Below are 17,538 nucleotides of genomic sequence, written 5' to 3' on the forward strand. Positions count from 1 at the left end.
CATTTGGAAGACCCATTTGCGACCAAGCTTTAACTTCCTGACTGATGTCTTGAGATGTTCCTTCAATATATCCACATCATTTTCCTACCTCATGATGCCATCTATTTTGTGAAGTGCACCAGCCCCTCCTGCAGCAAAGCACCCCCAAAACATGATGCTGCCACCACCGTGCTTCATGGTCGTGATGGTGTTCTTCGGCTTGCAAGCCTCCCCCTTTTTCCTCCAAACATAACAATGGTCATTATGGCCAAACAGTTCTATTTTTGTTTCATCAGACCAGAGGACATTTCTCCAAAAAGTACGATCTTTGTCCCCATGTGCAGTTGCAAACCGTAGTCTGGCTTTTTTTATGGCGGTTTTGGAGCAGTGGCTTCTTCCTTGCTGAGCGGCCTTTCAGGTCATATCGATATAGGACTCGTTTTACTGTGGATAAAGATACTTTTGTACCCGTTTCCTCCAGCATCTTCACAAGGTCCTTTGCTGTTGTTCTGGGATTTTTTTGCACTTTTTGCACCAAAGTACGTTCATCTCTAGGAGACAGAATGTGTCTCCTTCCTGAGCGGTATGACGGCTGCATGGTCCCATGGTGTTTATACTTGCGTACTATTGTTTGTACAGATAAAAGTGGTAACTTCAGGTGTTTAGAAATTGCTCTCAAGGATGAACCAGACTTGTGGAGGTCTACAATTTTTTTTCTGAGGTCTTGGCTGATTTCTTTTGATTTTCCCATGATGTCAAGCAAAGAGGCACTGAGTTGAAGGTAGGCCTTGAAATACATCCACAGGTACACCTCCAATTGACTCAAATGATGCCAATTAGCCTATCAGAAGCTTCTAAAGCCATGAGATCATTTTCTGGAATTTTCCAAGCTGTTTAAAGGCACAGTCAACTTAGTGTATGTAAACTTCTGACCCACTGGATTTGTGATACAGTGAATTATAAGTGAAATAATCTGTCCGCAAACAATTGTTGGAAAAATTACTTGTGTCATGCACAAAGTAGATGTCCTAACCAACTTTGCAAATCTATGGTTTGTTAACAATACATTTGTGGAGTGGTTGAAAAACGAGTTTTAATGACTCCAACCTTAGTGTATGTAAACTTCCGACTTCAACTGTTACTCTTTGTGTGTCTTTCAAAGTTCCCAGAAGTTGTTAGAGTCTATGGTTTCTTCAATTACATTGAGCTGATTTCTGATGTGCTGTTCCTTCTTTTTCTGTAGTGTATTTCTGTATTGTTTTAGTGATTCACCATAGTGAAGGCGTAGGTTCAGGTTTTCTGGGTCTCTATGTTTTTGGTTGGATAGGTTTCTCAATTTCTCTCTTAGGTTTTTGCATTCTTCATCAAACCATTTGTCATTTTTGTTAATTTTCTTAGGTTGTCTGAAAGGTCAAATATACTGTTTAGGCTTTCTACTGCCAACTGCACACCTTCACTATTACAGTGAAATGTTTTGTCCAAAAATAGTTTTTTTTTGGTGGGTTTCTACACTACTTTCCTTCCACCAATAGTATTTCTTAATATTGTGCAGTTCCTTTGGCTTTGATGCATCATGATTGAGTATTTCTCTGTTCAAGAAGACTGTGATTTTGCTGTGATCTGATAGGGGTGTCAGTGGGCTGACTGTGAACGCTCTGAGAGATTCTGGGTTGAGGTCAGTGATAAAGTAGTCTACAGTACTACTGCCAAGAGATGAGCTATAGGTGTACCTACCGTAGGAGTCCCTTCCAAGCCTAACATTGACTATGTTAGTATACCCCCTGAGTCTCTTCCATGTTTCACACCTGGTAGTTTGGTGGATGGGACTACCAGCTCTCTGTAGGGCAACCAGTGGGTCCGTCTCCTCTATACCATGTTTCTTGTAGGATGACAATGTCTTCTATTTCCAATTTCTTTAATGATGTCTGGGTTCCTGTTCTTAGGGCAAAGGCAGATTTACATTACATGTACATTACATTTAAGTCATTTAGCAGACGCTCTTATCCAGAGCGACTTACAAATTGGTGCATTCACCTTATGATATCCAGTGGAACAACCACTTTACAATAGTGCATCTAAATCTTTTAAGGGGGGGGTTAGAAGGATTACTTTATCCTATCCTAGGTATTCCTTAAAGAGGTGGGGTTTCAGGTGTCTCCGGAAGGTGGTGATTGACTCCGCTGTCCTGGCGTCGTGAGGGAGCTTGTTCCACCATTGGGGTGCCAGAGCAGCGAACAGTTTTGACTGGGCTGAGCTGGAACTGTGCTTCCTCAGAGGTAGGGGGGCCAGCAGGCCAGAGGTGGATGAACGCAGTGCCCTTGTTTGGGTGTAGGGCCTGATCAGAGCCTGAAGGTATGGAGGTGCCATTCCCTTCACAGCTCCGTAGGCAATCACCATGGTCTTGTAGCGGATAAGAGCTTCAACTGGAAGCCAGTGGAGAGAGCGGAGGAGCGGGGTGACGTGAGAGAACTTGGGAAGGTTGAACACCAGACGGGCTGCGGCGTTCTGGATGAGTTGTAGGGGTTTAATGGCACAGGCAGGGAGCCCAGCCAACAGCGAGTTGCAGTAATCCAGACGGGAGATGACCAGTGCCTGGATTAGGACCTGTGCCGCTTCCTGTGTGAGGCAGGGTCGTACTCTGCGAATGTTGTAGAGCATGAACCTACAGGATCGGGTCACCGCCTTGATGTTAGTGGAGAACGACAGGGTGTTGTCCAGGATCACGCCAAGGTTCTTAGCACTCTGGGAGGAGGACACAAGGGAGTTGTCAACCGTGATGGCGAGATCATGGAACGGGCAGTCCTTCCCCGGGAGGAAGAGCAGCTCCGTCTTGCCGAGGTTCAGCTTGAGGTGGTGATCCGTCATCCACACTGATATGTCTGACAGACATGCAGAGATGCGATTCGCCGCCTGGTTATCAGAAGGGGGAAAGGAGAAGATGAATTGTGTGTCGTTTGCATAGCAATGATAGGAGAGACCATGTGAGGATATGACAGAGCCAAGTGACTTGGTGTATAGCGAGAATAGGAGAGGGCCTAGAACAGAGCCCTGGGGGACACCAGTGGTGAGAGCGCATGGTGCGGAGACAGATTCTCGCCACGCCACCTGGTAGGAGCGACCTGTCAGGTAGGACGCAATCCAAGCGTGGGCCGCGCCGGAGATGCCCAACTCGGAGAGGGTGGAGAGGAGGATCTGATGGTTCACAGTATCAAAGGCAGCAGATAGGTCTAGAAGGATGAGAGCAGAGGAGAGAGAGTTAGCTTTAGCAGTGCGGAGAGCCTCCGTGACACAGAGAAGAGCAGTCTCAGTTGAATGCCCAGTCTTGAAACCTGACTGATTAGGATCAAGAAGGTCATTCTGAGAGAGATAGCAGGAGAGCTGGCCAAGGACGGCACGTTCAAGAGTTTTGGAGAGAAAGGAAAGAAGGGATACTGGTCTGTAGTTGTTGACATCGGAGGGATCGAGTGTAGGTTTTTTTCAGAAGGGGTGCAACTCTCGCTCTCTTGAAGACGGAAGGGACGTAGCCAGCGGTCAAGGATGAGTTGATGAGCGAGGTGAGGTAGGGGAGAAGGTCTCCGGAAATGGTCTGGAGAAGAGAGGAGGGGATAGGGTCAAGTGGGCAGGTTGTTGGGCGGCCGGCCGTCACAAGACGCGAGATTTCATCTGGAGAGAGAGCGGAGAAAGAGGTCAAAGCACAGGGTAGGGCAGTGTGAGCAGGACCAGCGGTGTCGTTTGACTTAGCAAACGAGGATCGGATATCGTCAACCTTATTTTCTAAATGGTTGACGAAGTCATCCGCAGAGAGGGAGGAGGGGGGAGGGGGAGGAGGATTCAGGAGGGAGGAGAAGGTAGCAAAGAGCTTCCTAGGGTTAGAGGCAGATGCTTGGAATTTAGAGTGGTAGAAAGTGGCTTTAGCAGCAGAGACAGAAGAGGAGAATGTAGAGAGGAGGGAGTGAAAGGATGCCAGGTCCGCAGGGAGGCGAGTTTTCCTCCATTTCCGCTCGGCTGCCCGGAGCCCTGTTCTGTGAGCTCGTAGTGAGTTGTCGAGCCACGGAGCAGGAGGGGAGGACCGAGCCGGCCTGGAGGATAGGGGACAGAGAAAATCAAAGGATGCAGAAAGGGAGGAGAGGAGGGTTGAGGAGGCAGAATCAGGAGATAGGTTGGAGAAGGTTTGAGCAGAGGGAAGAGATGATAGGATGGAAGAGGAGAGAGTAGCGGGAGAGAGAGAGCGAACGTTGGGACGGCGCAATACCATCCGAGTAGGGGCAGAGTGAGAAGTGTTGGATGAGAGCAAGAGGGAAAAGGATACAAGGTAGTGGTCGGAAATTTGGAGGGGAGTTGCAATGAGATTAGTGGAAGAACATCATCTAGTAAAGATGAGGTCAAGCGTATTGCCTGCCTTGTGAGTAGGGGGGGAAGGTGAGAGGGTGAGGTCAAAAGATGAGAGGAGTGGAAAGAAGGAGGCAGAGAGGAATGAGTCAAAGATAGACGTGGGGAGGTTAAAGTCACCCAGAACTGTGAGAGGTGAGCCATCTTCAGGAAAGGAACTTATCAAGGCGTCAAGCTCATTGATGAACTCTCCAAGGGAACCTGGAGGGCGATAACCTCAGACCTTGTATATTCCAGAATGAGACAGTAAAATCTTTGTATTCCATAGTGTCTAGTGGTTTTTACGTGTGGTTTAACCTCTATGGGCTAGGTGGGACGCAAGCGTCCCACCCGTGGTGCACTCCATCAACAGCAGGTGCATTTCAAGAGCGGCAAATTTGAATCCAAATAAATGTCAAAATTCAAATTTTTCAAACATACAACTATTTTACACCCTTTGAAAGATAAACATCTCCTTAATCTAACCACGTTTTCCGATTTCAAAAAGGTTTTACGGCGAAAGCATAAATTTAGAGTATGTTAGGACAGTACATTTACAAGAGTTGTGTGTAATGTTGTGCCAATTCAAAGACAGGCGTCACCAAAACCATAAAATCAGCTAAAATTATGCACTAACCTTTTACAATCTCCAACAGATGACACTCCTAGGACATTATGTTAGACAATGCATGCATTTTTAGTTCTATCAAGTTCATATTTATATCCAAAAACAGCGTTTTACTGTGGCGTTGATGTTGAGGAAATCGTTTCCCTCCAATAACCGGCAGTCAAGTCAGCACCACAAATTAAATAATTAAAATTAGAAAACATTGGTAAAATATTATATTGTCATTTAAAGAATTATAGATTTACATCTCTTGAACGCAATCAACTTGCCAGATTTAAAAATAACCTTACTGGGAAATCACACTTTGCAATAATCTGAGCACTGCGCCCAGAAAAATACGCGTTGCGATACAGACTAGCCGCCATGTTGGGGAGATCTAAAATCGAAAATACTATGTAAATAATCCATTACCTTTGATTCTCTTCATCAGATGTCACTTCCAGGTATCACAGGTCCATAACGAATGTAGTTTTGTTCAAAAAAGCTCATCATTTATGTCCAAAAATCTCCGTCTTGTTAGCACATGACCTAAGCCCGCCGGACTTCACTTCATGAACGAGGGGAAAAAATATATTTACGTTCGTTCAAACATGTCAAACGTTGTATAGCATAAATCATTAGGGCCTTTTTAACCAGAACATGAATAAAATTCAAGGCGGACGAATGCAAAATCTTTTAAAACGTATTGGAACGAGGGTACCCAGCATGACCTAGCGCGCCAGGTGTCTAATGGGCCATCATCGTTCCATGGCTCTTGTTCGGTCAGATCTCCCTCCACAAGACTCAAAACACTTTGTAAAGGCTGGTGACATCTAGTGGAAGCAATAGGAAGTGCCAAAATATTCCTCAGCCCCTGTGTTTTTCAATGGCATAGGTTTAAAGGTAATACAACACATCAGGTATCCACTTCCTGTCAGAATCTGTCTCAGGGTTTTGCCTGCCAAATGAGTTCTGTTATACTCACAGACACCATTCAAACAGTTTTAGAAACTTTAGGGTGTTTTCTATCCATATATAATAAGTATATGCATATTCTAGGTACTGGGTAGGATTAGTAACCAGATTAAATCGGGTACATTTTTTTATCCAGCCGTGCAAATACTGCCCCCTAGCCCTAACAGGTTTTAAGCTTAGTCCATTACAGTAGGTGTGATCGGAGCATGTTGAGATACATACCTCTTGAGTCGCAGGATGGGGCTTGGTCGAGTGTAATAGTGGGGGGGTTGGGGCCTGTTGCTCTGCTCACGACCTGGGCATATGTGCGGCTGTCATGGTGAGGTTCTTGTTGCAGGGGCGGGGGGCATGGGGAGGGGGGCAGAAGGGGCATAGGTCTGATATAGGGGGGGCCTATATAGCTAGGGTTTGTTTGGAGTTGTCTCAGCTGGTTGTGGTGTGGTTGGTGATGCTGTGGTCTGGGTGTAGGACCTCTTGGTGTTGGTTCTCTCGGTGCAGGTCCTTAAGGAGGGGGTCTTGCAGGTCTGGGAGGGTGTCTCGCTGATCTGTTGCTCCTGTGTGAGGTGCTGGGGCTGCGGTTGAGGATGATGTCCTTCAGGGCAAAAGTTGGGATTGCTGCCTTGTAGAGGTGGACCTAGTCATAAAGGCTGTTCAAGTCCAGGGTGGAGTGGTGGGCCAGGTAGATGTTAGGCTTTGGGGCACAGTCCCGGGAAATGCTTACATTCACTCGCTGTATGGTGGCAGGGTGAATGTATTTTTGTGTTAGCAGGGTGGAGATAACCACTTGTGCGTTGGGGAAAGTAGAAGAAGCTTTTTCAATCACTGTCCCATGTGTTCCTCTCTCTCACTGCTGTTAGCTGTTCCATGTGGGCCTCTTTCTCCTCCTTCACTGCTGTTAGCTGTCCCATGTGTTCTTCTCTCTCCTCCTTCACTGCTGTTAGCTGTCCCATGTGTTTCTCTCCCTCCTCCTTCACTGCTGTTTGCTGTCCCATGTGTTCCACTCTCTCCTCCTTCACTGCTGTTAGCTGTCCCATGTATTTCTCTCCCTCCTCCTTCACTGCTGTTAGCTGTGCTTCTCTCATTTACATTACATTTTAGTCATTTAGCAGACACTCTTATCCAGAGCAACTTACAGTAGTGAATGCATACATTTCATTTCATGCATTTATTTTTTTGTACTGGCCCCCCGTGGGAATCGAACCCACAACGCTGGCGTTGCACACACCATGCAGGCATTTCAAACACCATGCTCTACCAACTGAGCCACAGGGAAGTTCTAAGTTCTCTCACCTCAGTCCGTAGAGCAGCCAGCTCTCTCAGACAGCCGTCCATCTCCTCCTTCCGCCCTCTGGGTCTGGGGGGGGGGGTCTTTTCTGTCTGGATTTTGTGAACTAGCTCTCTGAGATCCACCATGTGTCTCTCCAGCTCTGTGAATGTATCCCTCTCAGTAATGGAGGAGCAGTGCAGTTGTGGGACCTGGGTGTGTTCAGTGCTGGGGGGGGTGACTATCGTCGTCTGCAGGACAGTTTGAAGAGGTGTGATCAGACTCACTCAGGATGGGGGAGTCGTCACAGAGAGAGAGCTTTGCTGTGCTCTCTCTCTCTTTGATCCCGTAAAAGTCCTGCTGGAACTGCATGAGGATGCCCTGCATGAGGATGCCCTGCACCATTACTGTCCAAGACTTGTACACATTGACAGAGGGGTAGTGTACTCTTATAGCACTGTGCCATGCTAGAGGATGGTCTGTGTGGAAAAGTAATTAGCTTACATTCCCCTCTTTGTTGCAGTCAGCAAATAGTGTCTCTGGATTGTCCTTGAGGAGCATCTTTTTGTACTTTTTCCGTGCAGTGTTATTTTTAATATCCATGAGGTGCTGTACTGTGAGTACATCTGCCCAGGGATACGCCATGGCGCATGGGGCTTCAAAGGCCTCTACATTTGGATGGGGGGGGGGCTGTGAAACTCTGCTGCCATTGTTCGGCTCAAGAGTTTTCTCACTTCACACTTCAGTGCTAATTGAAGATGCAGCAAGGTCAGTTTTGTCCTAGCAGCTTGTTTTTTTAATTTATTTAAACTTTATTTAAATAGGCAAGTCAGTTAAGAACAAAATTCTTATTTTACAATGACTGCCTACTCCGGCCAAACCCTCCCCTAACCCGGACAACGCTGGGCCAATTGTGCCACCGCCCTATGGGACTCCCGATCATGGCCGGTTGTTATACAGCCTGGGATCGAACCAGGTTCTGTAGTAATGCCTCTAGCACTGAGATGCAGTGCCTTAGACCACTGCGCCGCTCGGGAGCTACTTGGTAGCTTAGTAGCCTTATTTATTAAGCTGTATAGAACAAAACTACCTAGAGTCTTTTAAAGTCTTTTACTTTTTGGCAAAACACCAGTCTCAACATCAACAGCGAAGAGGCGACTCCGGGATGCTGGCCTTCTAGGCAGAGTTCCTCTGTCCAGTGTCTGTGTTCTTTTTCCCATCTTAATTTTTTCTTTTTATTGGCCAGTCTGAGATATGGCTTTTTCTTTGCAACTCTGCCTAGAAGGCCAGCATCCCGAAGTCGCCTCTTCACTGTTGACATTGAGACTGGTGTTTTGCGGGTATTATGTAATGAAGCTGCCAGTTGAGGACTTGTGAGGCATCTGTTTCTCAAACTAGACACTTTAATGTACTTGTCCTCTTGTTCAGTTGTGCACCGGGGACTCCCACTCCTCTATCTATTCTGGTTAGAGCCAGTGTGTGCTGTTCTGTGAAGGGAGTAGTACACAGCATTGTACCATATCTTCAGTTTCATGGCAATTTCCTCCATGGAATAGCCTTCATTTCTCAGAACAAGAATAGACTGACGAGTTTCAGAAGAAAGTTTTTTGCTTCCAGTCATTTTGAGCCTGTAATCAAACCCACAAATGCTGATGCTCCAGATACTCAACTAGTCTAAGGAAGGCCAGTTTTATTGCTTCTTTAATCAGGATAACAGAATGCAGCTGTGCTAAAATAATTGCAAAAGGGTTTTCTAATGATCAATTAGCCTTTTAAAATGATAAACTTGGATTAGCTAATACTCGGGGCGGCAGGTAGCCTAGTGTTAATGTACGAGCATTGGGCTAGTAACCGAAAGGTTGCTAGATCAAATCCCCGAGCTGACCAGGTAAAAATCTTTCGTTCTGCCACTAACAAGGCAGTTAACCCACTGTTCCTAGGCCGTCATTCTAAATAAGAATTTGTTCTTAACTGACTTGCCTAGTTAAATAAAGGTTAAATAAAAAAATAATAAAAAATACAACGTGCCATTGGAACACATGAGTGATGGTTGCTGATAATGGGTACGCCTATGTAGACATTCCATTCAAAATCAGCCGTTTCCAGCTACAATAGTCATTTACAACATTAACAATGTCTACACTGTATTTCTGATCAATTTCATGTTATTTTAATGGTATTCAAAATGTGCTTTTCTTTCAAAAACAAAAACAAGTGACCCCAAACGTTTGAACGGTAGTGTTTATTTATTTATTTAACCCTTATTTAACCAGACAAATTGACTGAGAACAAATTCTCCTTTACAGCAACAACCTGGGAAATAGATACAGGGGAGAGGAAGGGGAATGAATGAGCAAATTGGAAGCATTACGGAACTTATATTTGAACAAATAAGCCACAAGTAGCAAATAAGCCATTAGATATTTTGTTAACCAAATTCGACACTCATTGACCTCCATACAAAAACTCCTAGGTTGGTGAGTGAAAAAAAGCGCCACCTGCTGGAGATTACAGATTTTGGGCCCAGTTATCCCTCTCGTTTCACCTCTTCATCCTCTGGTATCCTCGGTGAAAGATGAGGGGAGGACACTCTTCCGTTTTCCGACTAACAAATTGACACACACCCTCCGACCACTTTATCGGTTTCCGGTTCACGGAGGAGCGAGGAGGAGAGAGGACGGTCTTTTGGCCAAAATAGAAAACCCCTTTGTTAATCAGACCTTTCCATCAGAGACTGCAACCAGGAAAACACGGAACATGGCTTTAACTCGAATGGCGGAGCACTGGAGAGTAATAATAATAATAATGATAGTAATCATAGTAATATTAATGTGAATAATAATAATAATAATAATATGTAAAAATATCCCATTTGGTAGATTGATAACACAAGGTGTTTTAAAAGGTGGTGAACGTATTTTTTTGTGACACAGAGTAGATAGTTGATATTTACTGTATATGCATCCATGTTATGTATATATTTGTGTTTATTACCAATTTTTCACAAAAACAATGACCTATTCCTAAAAATAATACATTATTATTATCATTAAATACGTCTACGTTTAATTATCCCGTTATATAATGAAATAACACCGTGTTTATAGCGTAACAGATGTCAAATTCTTCCAGGCGACAAGCTCAGTCCATTCCAGTGTCTTCCTGTACATGTTACGGCTCCTCACTGTAAATCCGCTACACATTTTGTTCCTAACCACCAAGCATGGCCCTTTGGGAATAGAATGGCCAATGTAATTTGACACTTCAACTTACTGCGCTCTCTCTATCTTAGTTGATTCACCTACTGACGTTGAGCCCCAGTCATTCTCAGTGGTAGTGTGACTAGAGGAAGATCATTTCCAAAAAAAAAAGAAGAAAAAAACAAGATCCTGAAATGTACTAAAGAGGACTTTCTCCGAGTCGTTTCGCAACTCGCTTTAAATCTGGTAAGTTAAGTTACGTGATTGTTCTGTTGGTTGCAGCCTGTGTCTGTCGCGTTGAACACATCTCGCTCGGGAGGGTTTTGTGATTCTTTCTACCAGTTGGTTCGCTGGGATTGTTTCCCCGACAATGGAGTGACCACTTGAAGCGACATTTAGGGCGCTTGTCGTGTAATCAATGCTGCGACGTCGCTGGAGATAGAGACGTATTTTGTAGGGTAGTCGGCAGGTTGTGCATTTCCTCCGTTGTAGCCGAGATGCCGTAGCCTGGTATTGACGGCGGCGGATGTGTTGTTTCGTAGATTTTTTTGGTGGATCAAGACTCGGATCAGTCCAACAGCGTGCGCGTGTGTGTGTGTGTGTGTGTGTGCGGGTTTAGATATGTGGGTCGTGTCTTGGTGGTCACTTTTAGGAGATTACATTGGTGTAGAGCGAGACACATGGCAGTGCAACAATCTTTCTTTGTCATCTGTCAAAATTCCATTAATAAAAACAGCGTTACATTATTAACAACCATTGCAATATATCATACAATGTGATTTACTTAACCTGCTGTTTAGGGTAGCCTATCATAATAAATATGCGTCATAATTCCTAATGATCCCATGTAGGTTATAGGCTAAGGTTAGCCTATATTATTTTGTAATACGTTTATCATTAGCCTACTACTTGTGTGTGCAGAAGTTACACGCCTGATAGGGGTTGTTTTGTTGGTGTTAACCCACTGTTATTACTGTTGTAGTGGGTTGAACTCATTTACTCCCTGAATTCTGGCGGTGTGTCTGGATCTGAATCCAGAAGGGACTGAAGGTGGGCCTCTCTCACACAGAACTAGCTTTCCTTTCATAGCTGCCTGTACATCTGTCTAGGAAGAACCGCCAAGCGGGGGAAATAGAAGCCAGGAGCACACCACCCTAGCTGTTCTGCTTTCTAATCACTGTCAGAGATAGACTCCCTCTCCCTTTCTCTCTCTCTTTCTGTCTCTCTCCCTCTCTCCCTTTCTCTCTCTCTTTCTGTCTCTCTCTCTTTCTCTCTCTCTTTCTGTCTCTCTTTCTGTCTCTCTCTCTCCCTTTCTCTCTCTTTCTGTCTCCTGTCTCTCTCCCTTTCTCTCTTTCTGTCTCTCTCTCTCACTTTCTCTCTCACTTTCTCTCTTTCTTTCTCTCTCCCCTCTCTCTCTTGAGAGCCACTTAAAAAGTAGACTATTGTTATAATTGAAAAAAAAAAATTATATTCAGATAAATCTCCCAATTGTTGCATGCCACTATATTTGTCTACTTTGGCTGTAAAGTATGTTTTGGGAGTGTCTACTTCTCGACTATTGTGATTTTATAAATAAAGAACAGGGAGAGAAACACATGTTTCTAGTCTTTATGTGCTGAGAGAGAGGTCCAAGATGGGTTTTCATGTTTTCAATAGGTGACCTGACTAAAAGTCAACCTCTCTCCCTCTACTGCTCTCTCTCCCTCTACTGCTCTCTCTCTCTACTGCTCTCGCTCTCTCTCTCTCTCTCTCTCTCTACTGCTCTCTCTCTCTCCTGCTCTCTACCTCTCTCTCTCTCTCTCTACCTCTCTCTCTCTCTCTCTCTACCCCATCAGAACAGCAGTGTGTGTCTGAGTGGAATTGGTCCTGTCCACGTGTAGCAGTGATTCAGCATTTGAAACTTGGCTTGTAGATTCAAACTATTAAATATGACCTTCATTACTTGTGGCAGTAATTGGTTATTGGTTCATCATCGTCTTTCAAGTTTACTCTTTTGTAAAAATTAGGATGGGATATGAGTGACATCCCAAAGGGTCAAGGATCAAAGCGAGGCATTCGATGGAACCTGTAAAGAAGCATTGATTTAAGGTAGCAGCCCTGTCTCTCTGACCATTTGTCTGTTAGGTGACATGTTGCTTGATCAGAGTCTGGATTCCAATAGAATCCTTCAATCTCAAGGACTGGAGAGCTTCTCCTCCCCTCCTCCTTCTCCCTCTCTCCCCCTCCATCCTTCCCCTCCGCAACCTCTCAGGGGGCCCCCAAGTTGAGCCTGTGTATTATCATAGGGCAGACACACATACACACAGACTCTACCATGCTGACCTCAGCTGTAGCCTCTCATACCAACCAAGGGAAAGGTGTTAGCTGTAGCCTCCTCTACCAACCAAGGCAAAGGTGTTAGCTGTAGCCTCCTCTACCAACCAAGGGAAAGGTGTTAGCTGTAGCCTCCTCTACCAACCAAGGGAAAGGTGTTAGCTGTCGCCTCCTCTACCAACCAAGGGAAAGGTGTTAGCTGTAGCCTCTCATACCAACCAAGGGAAAGGTGTTAGCTGTAGCCTCCTCTACCAACCAAGGGAAAGGTGTTAGCTGTAGCCTCCTCTACCAACCAAGGGAAAGGTGTTAGCTGTCGCCTCCTCTACCAACCAAGGGAAAGGTGTTAGCTGTCGCCTCCTCTACCAACCAAGGGAAAGGTGTTAGCTGTAGCCTCCTCTACCAACCAAGGGAAAGGTGTTAGCTGTAGCCTCCTCTACCAACCAAGGGAAAGGTGTTAGCTACATAGTAAAGGGATAAGGAAGGCTCTTCAGTTTGCTGTGGTGTTTTAGCTGATTGGATGGATAACACAGCTCGACTTTTTCACTTTTAAAATCAAATCAAATTTTATTGTCACATGTGCCGAATACAACAGGTGTAGACCTTACTGTAAAAATGCTTAGCTACAAGCCCTTAGCCCTTAACCAACAATGCAGTTCAAGGAATAGAGTTAAGAAAGGCAGTCCTTCCACCAACACTACCACACACCATACCATAACACCACCACACCAACACCACACCACCCACCGTGTAATAAAAGTCCCATGATGGTAGTGACTGTCCATTACTGCTCATCACATTTTAACCATTATTTACTCACATTACTTTATTAAAATATTTCAGTTGTGTATATTACGTTTGTTTCAGGCCTTTTTGATGTCTTTATTATTTAATTCCAAGTCATCATCTCATCTCTATAGAGCTGCTGTCTGACAAAAATCACTATTTTAGTAGTTATTTCAAGTAAATAAGGCATAATTTAATGACTGCTGAATACCAACTATTAAATCACTTTGATCATGTATTTTCAGGATAAAGATACCAATCGAACCAACATTGGTCAATTACTTGTTTAAAAACCGGGGTAAAAAAAAACAAGATTTGGGTTGCTCTCACTTGTAGGAGTGTTATTCAGACCCTTTGCTCAGTTCTTTGTTGAAGCACCTTTGGCAGCGATTACAACAGAGTCTTCTTGGGTATGACGCTACAAGCTTGGCACACCTGTATTTGGGGAGTTTCTCCCATTCTTCTCTGCAGATCCTCTTAAGCTCTGTCAGGTTGAATGGGAAGCGTTGCTGCACAGCTATTTTCAGGTCTCTCCAGAGATGTTTGATTGGGTTCATGTCCGGGCTCTGGCTGGGCCACTCAAGGACATTCAGAGACTTCTCCCGAAGCCACTCCTGTGTTGTCTTGGCTATGTACTTAGGGTTGTTGTCCTGTTGGAAGGTGAACCTTCGCCCCAGGCTGAGTTCCTGAGCGCTCTGGAGCAGGTTTTCTTCAAGGGTCTCTCTGTACTTTGCTCTGTTCATCTTTGCCTCAATCCAGATTACTCTCCCAGTCCATGCTGCTGAAAAACATCCCCAAAGCATGATGCTACCACCACCATGCTTCACCGTAGGGATGGTGCCAGCTTTCCTCCAGATGTGGCGCTTGGCATTCAGGCCAAAGAGTTCAATCTTGGTTTCGTCAGACCAGAGAATCTTGTTTCTCATGGTCTGAGAGTCTTCAGGTGCCTTTAGGCAAACTCCAAGAGGGCTGTCATCTGCCTTTAACTGAGTGACTTCCATCTGGCCACTCTACCATAAAGGCCTGATTGGTGGAGTGCTGCAGAGATGGCTGCCCTTCTGGAACTTTCTCCCATCTCCACAGAGGAACTCAAGAGCTCTGTCAGTGACCATCGGGTTCTTGGTCACCTCCCTGACCAAGGCCCTTCTCCCCGATTGCTCAGTTTGGCCGGGTGGCCAGCTCTTGGAAGAGTGGTTCCAAACTTCTTCCATTTAAGAATGATGGAGGCCACTGTGTTCTTGGGGACCTTCAATGCTGCAGACATTTTTTCGGACCCTTCCCCTTATCTGTGCCTCGACACAATCCTATCTCTATGGACAATTCCTTCGACCTCATGTCTTGGTTTTTGCTCTGACATGCACTGTCAACTGTGGGACCTTTATATAGACAGGTGTGTGCCTTTCCAAATCATGTCCAATCAATTGATTTTTACCACAGGTGGACTCCAAGTTGTAGAAACATCTCAAGGATGATCAATGGAACCAGCATGCATCTGATTTCAATTTTGAGTCTCATAGCAAAGGGTCTGAATACTTAGTGGCAAGAAAAGGTATGTGAACCCCTAGGCTAAGGACTTCTCCAACAGCTAATTGGAGTCCAATCAATGAGACGAGATTGGAGATGTTGGTTAGAGCTGCCTTGCCCTATAAAAAACACTCACAAAATTTGAGTTTTTATTCACAAGAAGCAAAACCTGATGAGAACCATGCCTCAAACAAAAGAGATCTCAGAAGACCTAAGATTATGAATTGTTGACTTGCATAAAGCTGGAAAGGGTTACAAAAGTATCTCTAAAAGCATTGATGTTCATCAGTCCATGGTAAGACAAATTGTCTATAAATGGAGAAAGTTCAGCACTGCTGCTACTCTCCCTAGGAGTGGCCATCCTACAAAGATGACTGCAAGAGCACAGCGCAGAATGCTCAACGAAGTTAAGAAGAATCATAGAGTGTCAGCTAAAGACTTACAGAAATCTCTGGAACATGCTAACATCTCTGTTCACAAGTCTACGATACGTAAAACACTAAACAAGAATGGTGTTCAAGGGAGGACACCATGGAAGAAGGCACTGCTGTCCCAAAAAATATTGCTGCATGTCTGAAGTTCGCAAAAGAGCACCTGGATGTTCCACAGAGCTTCTGGCAAATTATTCCCAAGAATATTGCTGAACTGAAACAGTTTTGTAAAGAGGACTGGTCCAAAATTCCTCTTGACCGTTGTGCAGGTCTGATCCTCAACTACAGAAAACGTTTGGTTGAGGTTATTGCTGCCAAAGGAGGGTCAACCAGTTATTAAATCCAAGGGTTCACATTCTTTTCCCACCCTACACTGTGAATGTTTACAGGGTGTGTTCAATAAAGACATGAAAAAGTATAATTGTTAGTGTGTTATTATTTTAAGCAGACTGTGTTTGTCTATTGTTGTGACCTAGATGAAGATCAGATCAAATTTTATGACCAATTTATTCAGAAATCCAGGTAATTCCAAAGGTTCACATACTTCTTCTTGCCACTGTATGTAAAAAGAAAAAAAAAAAAGGTATTTTGGTTTTTTATTTTTAATATATTTGTAAAAAAAATTATCTCAAAATCTGTTTTTGCTTTGTAATTATTGTGTGTCGATTCCTGAGGATTGTGTTTTATTTAATCCATTATAGAATAAGGCTGTAGCGTAACAACAAAATGTGGAGAAAGTCAAGGGGTCTGAACACTTTCCAAAGACACTGTATATGTGATGCTTCACCTTTCTAATGACAGACAGACAGACAGATTCACATAATAAACTCTATTCCAGAAAGTCAGGATGGTCATACCTGTTAAGTCTGCTGTTGACTGTTAACATAGGGGTTCTATTTTATAAACACTACTCCTGAGAGAGAGAGAGAGAGAGAGACTGTTTTTTGTGTGAGGGAGACCTATATATACATAAAGACATTTGTAATGTCTTTATTCTTTTGAAACTTCTATGAGTGTAATGATTACTGTTCATTTTTATTGTTTATTTCACTTTTGTATATTATCTATTTCACTTGCTTTGGCAATGTTAACATATGTTTCCCATGCCAATAAAGCCCCTTTAATTGAATTGAATTGAGAGCGGGAATCTGTGTGTGTTTTGTGAGAGAGAAGGATGGGAGAGGTAGTTGGGAGGGGCGCCAGACCACAGAACATTTAATCACATTATAGTGTGCACTCTGTGCTTTTCTGGTTTTGCCTAGCGCTGATGGCAGTTATTGTACAGACTGGAGGAAGGCTGGGTAGAACATAGAAACAGAATCTATAGAACATGCGTCCCCCATTCAAGTCGGTGATGTCATAATGGGTGGACTGGCAGACTGATTCTATTCCTATGGTGTAGAACAGACAAGCAGACCGAGACCGATAAACAGAGATGGATAAACAGGCAGGCAGTCCAAGACACAGACAGACAGGAAGGAAGGGAATATGCGGTTGTTGACGATTGGGTGGAGAGCATGATAAATGCATAAAGGGGAAACACTGGTGTGTGTGTGGAATAGCCAGCCAGAGTTTTCCGGGCTGTCAAGTTGGGTCCGGGGGCAACTTTTATTTGCAGACCAAGCTCTGTTTTGGTGGCCTCTGGTACAATTGAATGTTTTGATTCCATCTGAAATACTCAGCAAAATGATTGAACACTTTAACGGGTTTACCGCCCAGATTGGTAAAAGACATTGTGGTATCGAGCAGAAAGATGTGGAGTGATTACATACAAAACCAGAGCAATGTTATACATAGAAGCATGTTCCTTTGGGGGATCGTTGACATACACTACCGGTCAAAAGTTTTAGAACACCTACTCATTCAAGGGTTTTTCTTTATTTTTACTACATTGTAGAATAGTAGTGAAGACATCAAAACTATGAAATAACGCCTATGGTAACCAAAATCATGTAGTAATCAAAACATATATTTGAGATTCTTCAAATAGCCACCCTTTGCCTTGATGACAGCTTTTCACACTCTTGGCATTCTCTTAACCAGCTTCACCTGGAATGCTTTTCCAACAGACTTGAAAGAGATTCCACAAATGCT

At 44.2% G+C, this 17,538-nt stretch overlaps 1 protein-coding gene across 2 annotated transcripts in view; it reads left to right on the forward strand.

The window, feature by feature from the left end:
- Positions 1-10,458: 10,458 nt before the first annotated feature.
- LOC106578757 (zinc finger MIZ domain-containing protein 1) overlaps positions 10,459-17,538 on the forward strand; it is a 389,252-nt gene continuing 382,172 nt past the window's right edge. For both annotated transcript variants that reach the window (XM_045702291.1, XM_045702290.1), the window contains exon 1: positions 10,459-10,639. The gene's annotated coding sequence lies outside the window, so the exon portion shown is untranslated. The remainder of the gene's footprint in view (positions 10,640-17,538) is intronic.

This window comes from Salmo salar, chromosome ssa19 (genome assembly GCF_905237065.1).
Source record: "Salmo salar chromosome ssa19, Ssal_v3.1, whole genome shotgun sequence".
In the NCBI taxonomy this organism is placed as follows: Eukaryota; Metazoa; Chordata; class Actinopteri; order Salmoniformes; family Salmonidae; genus Salmo; species Salmo salar.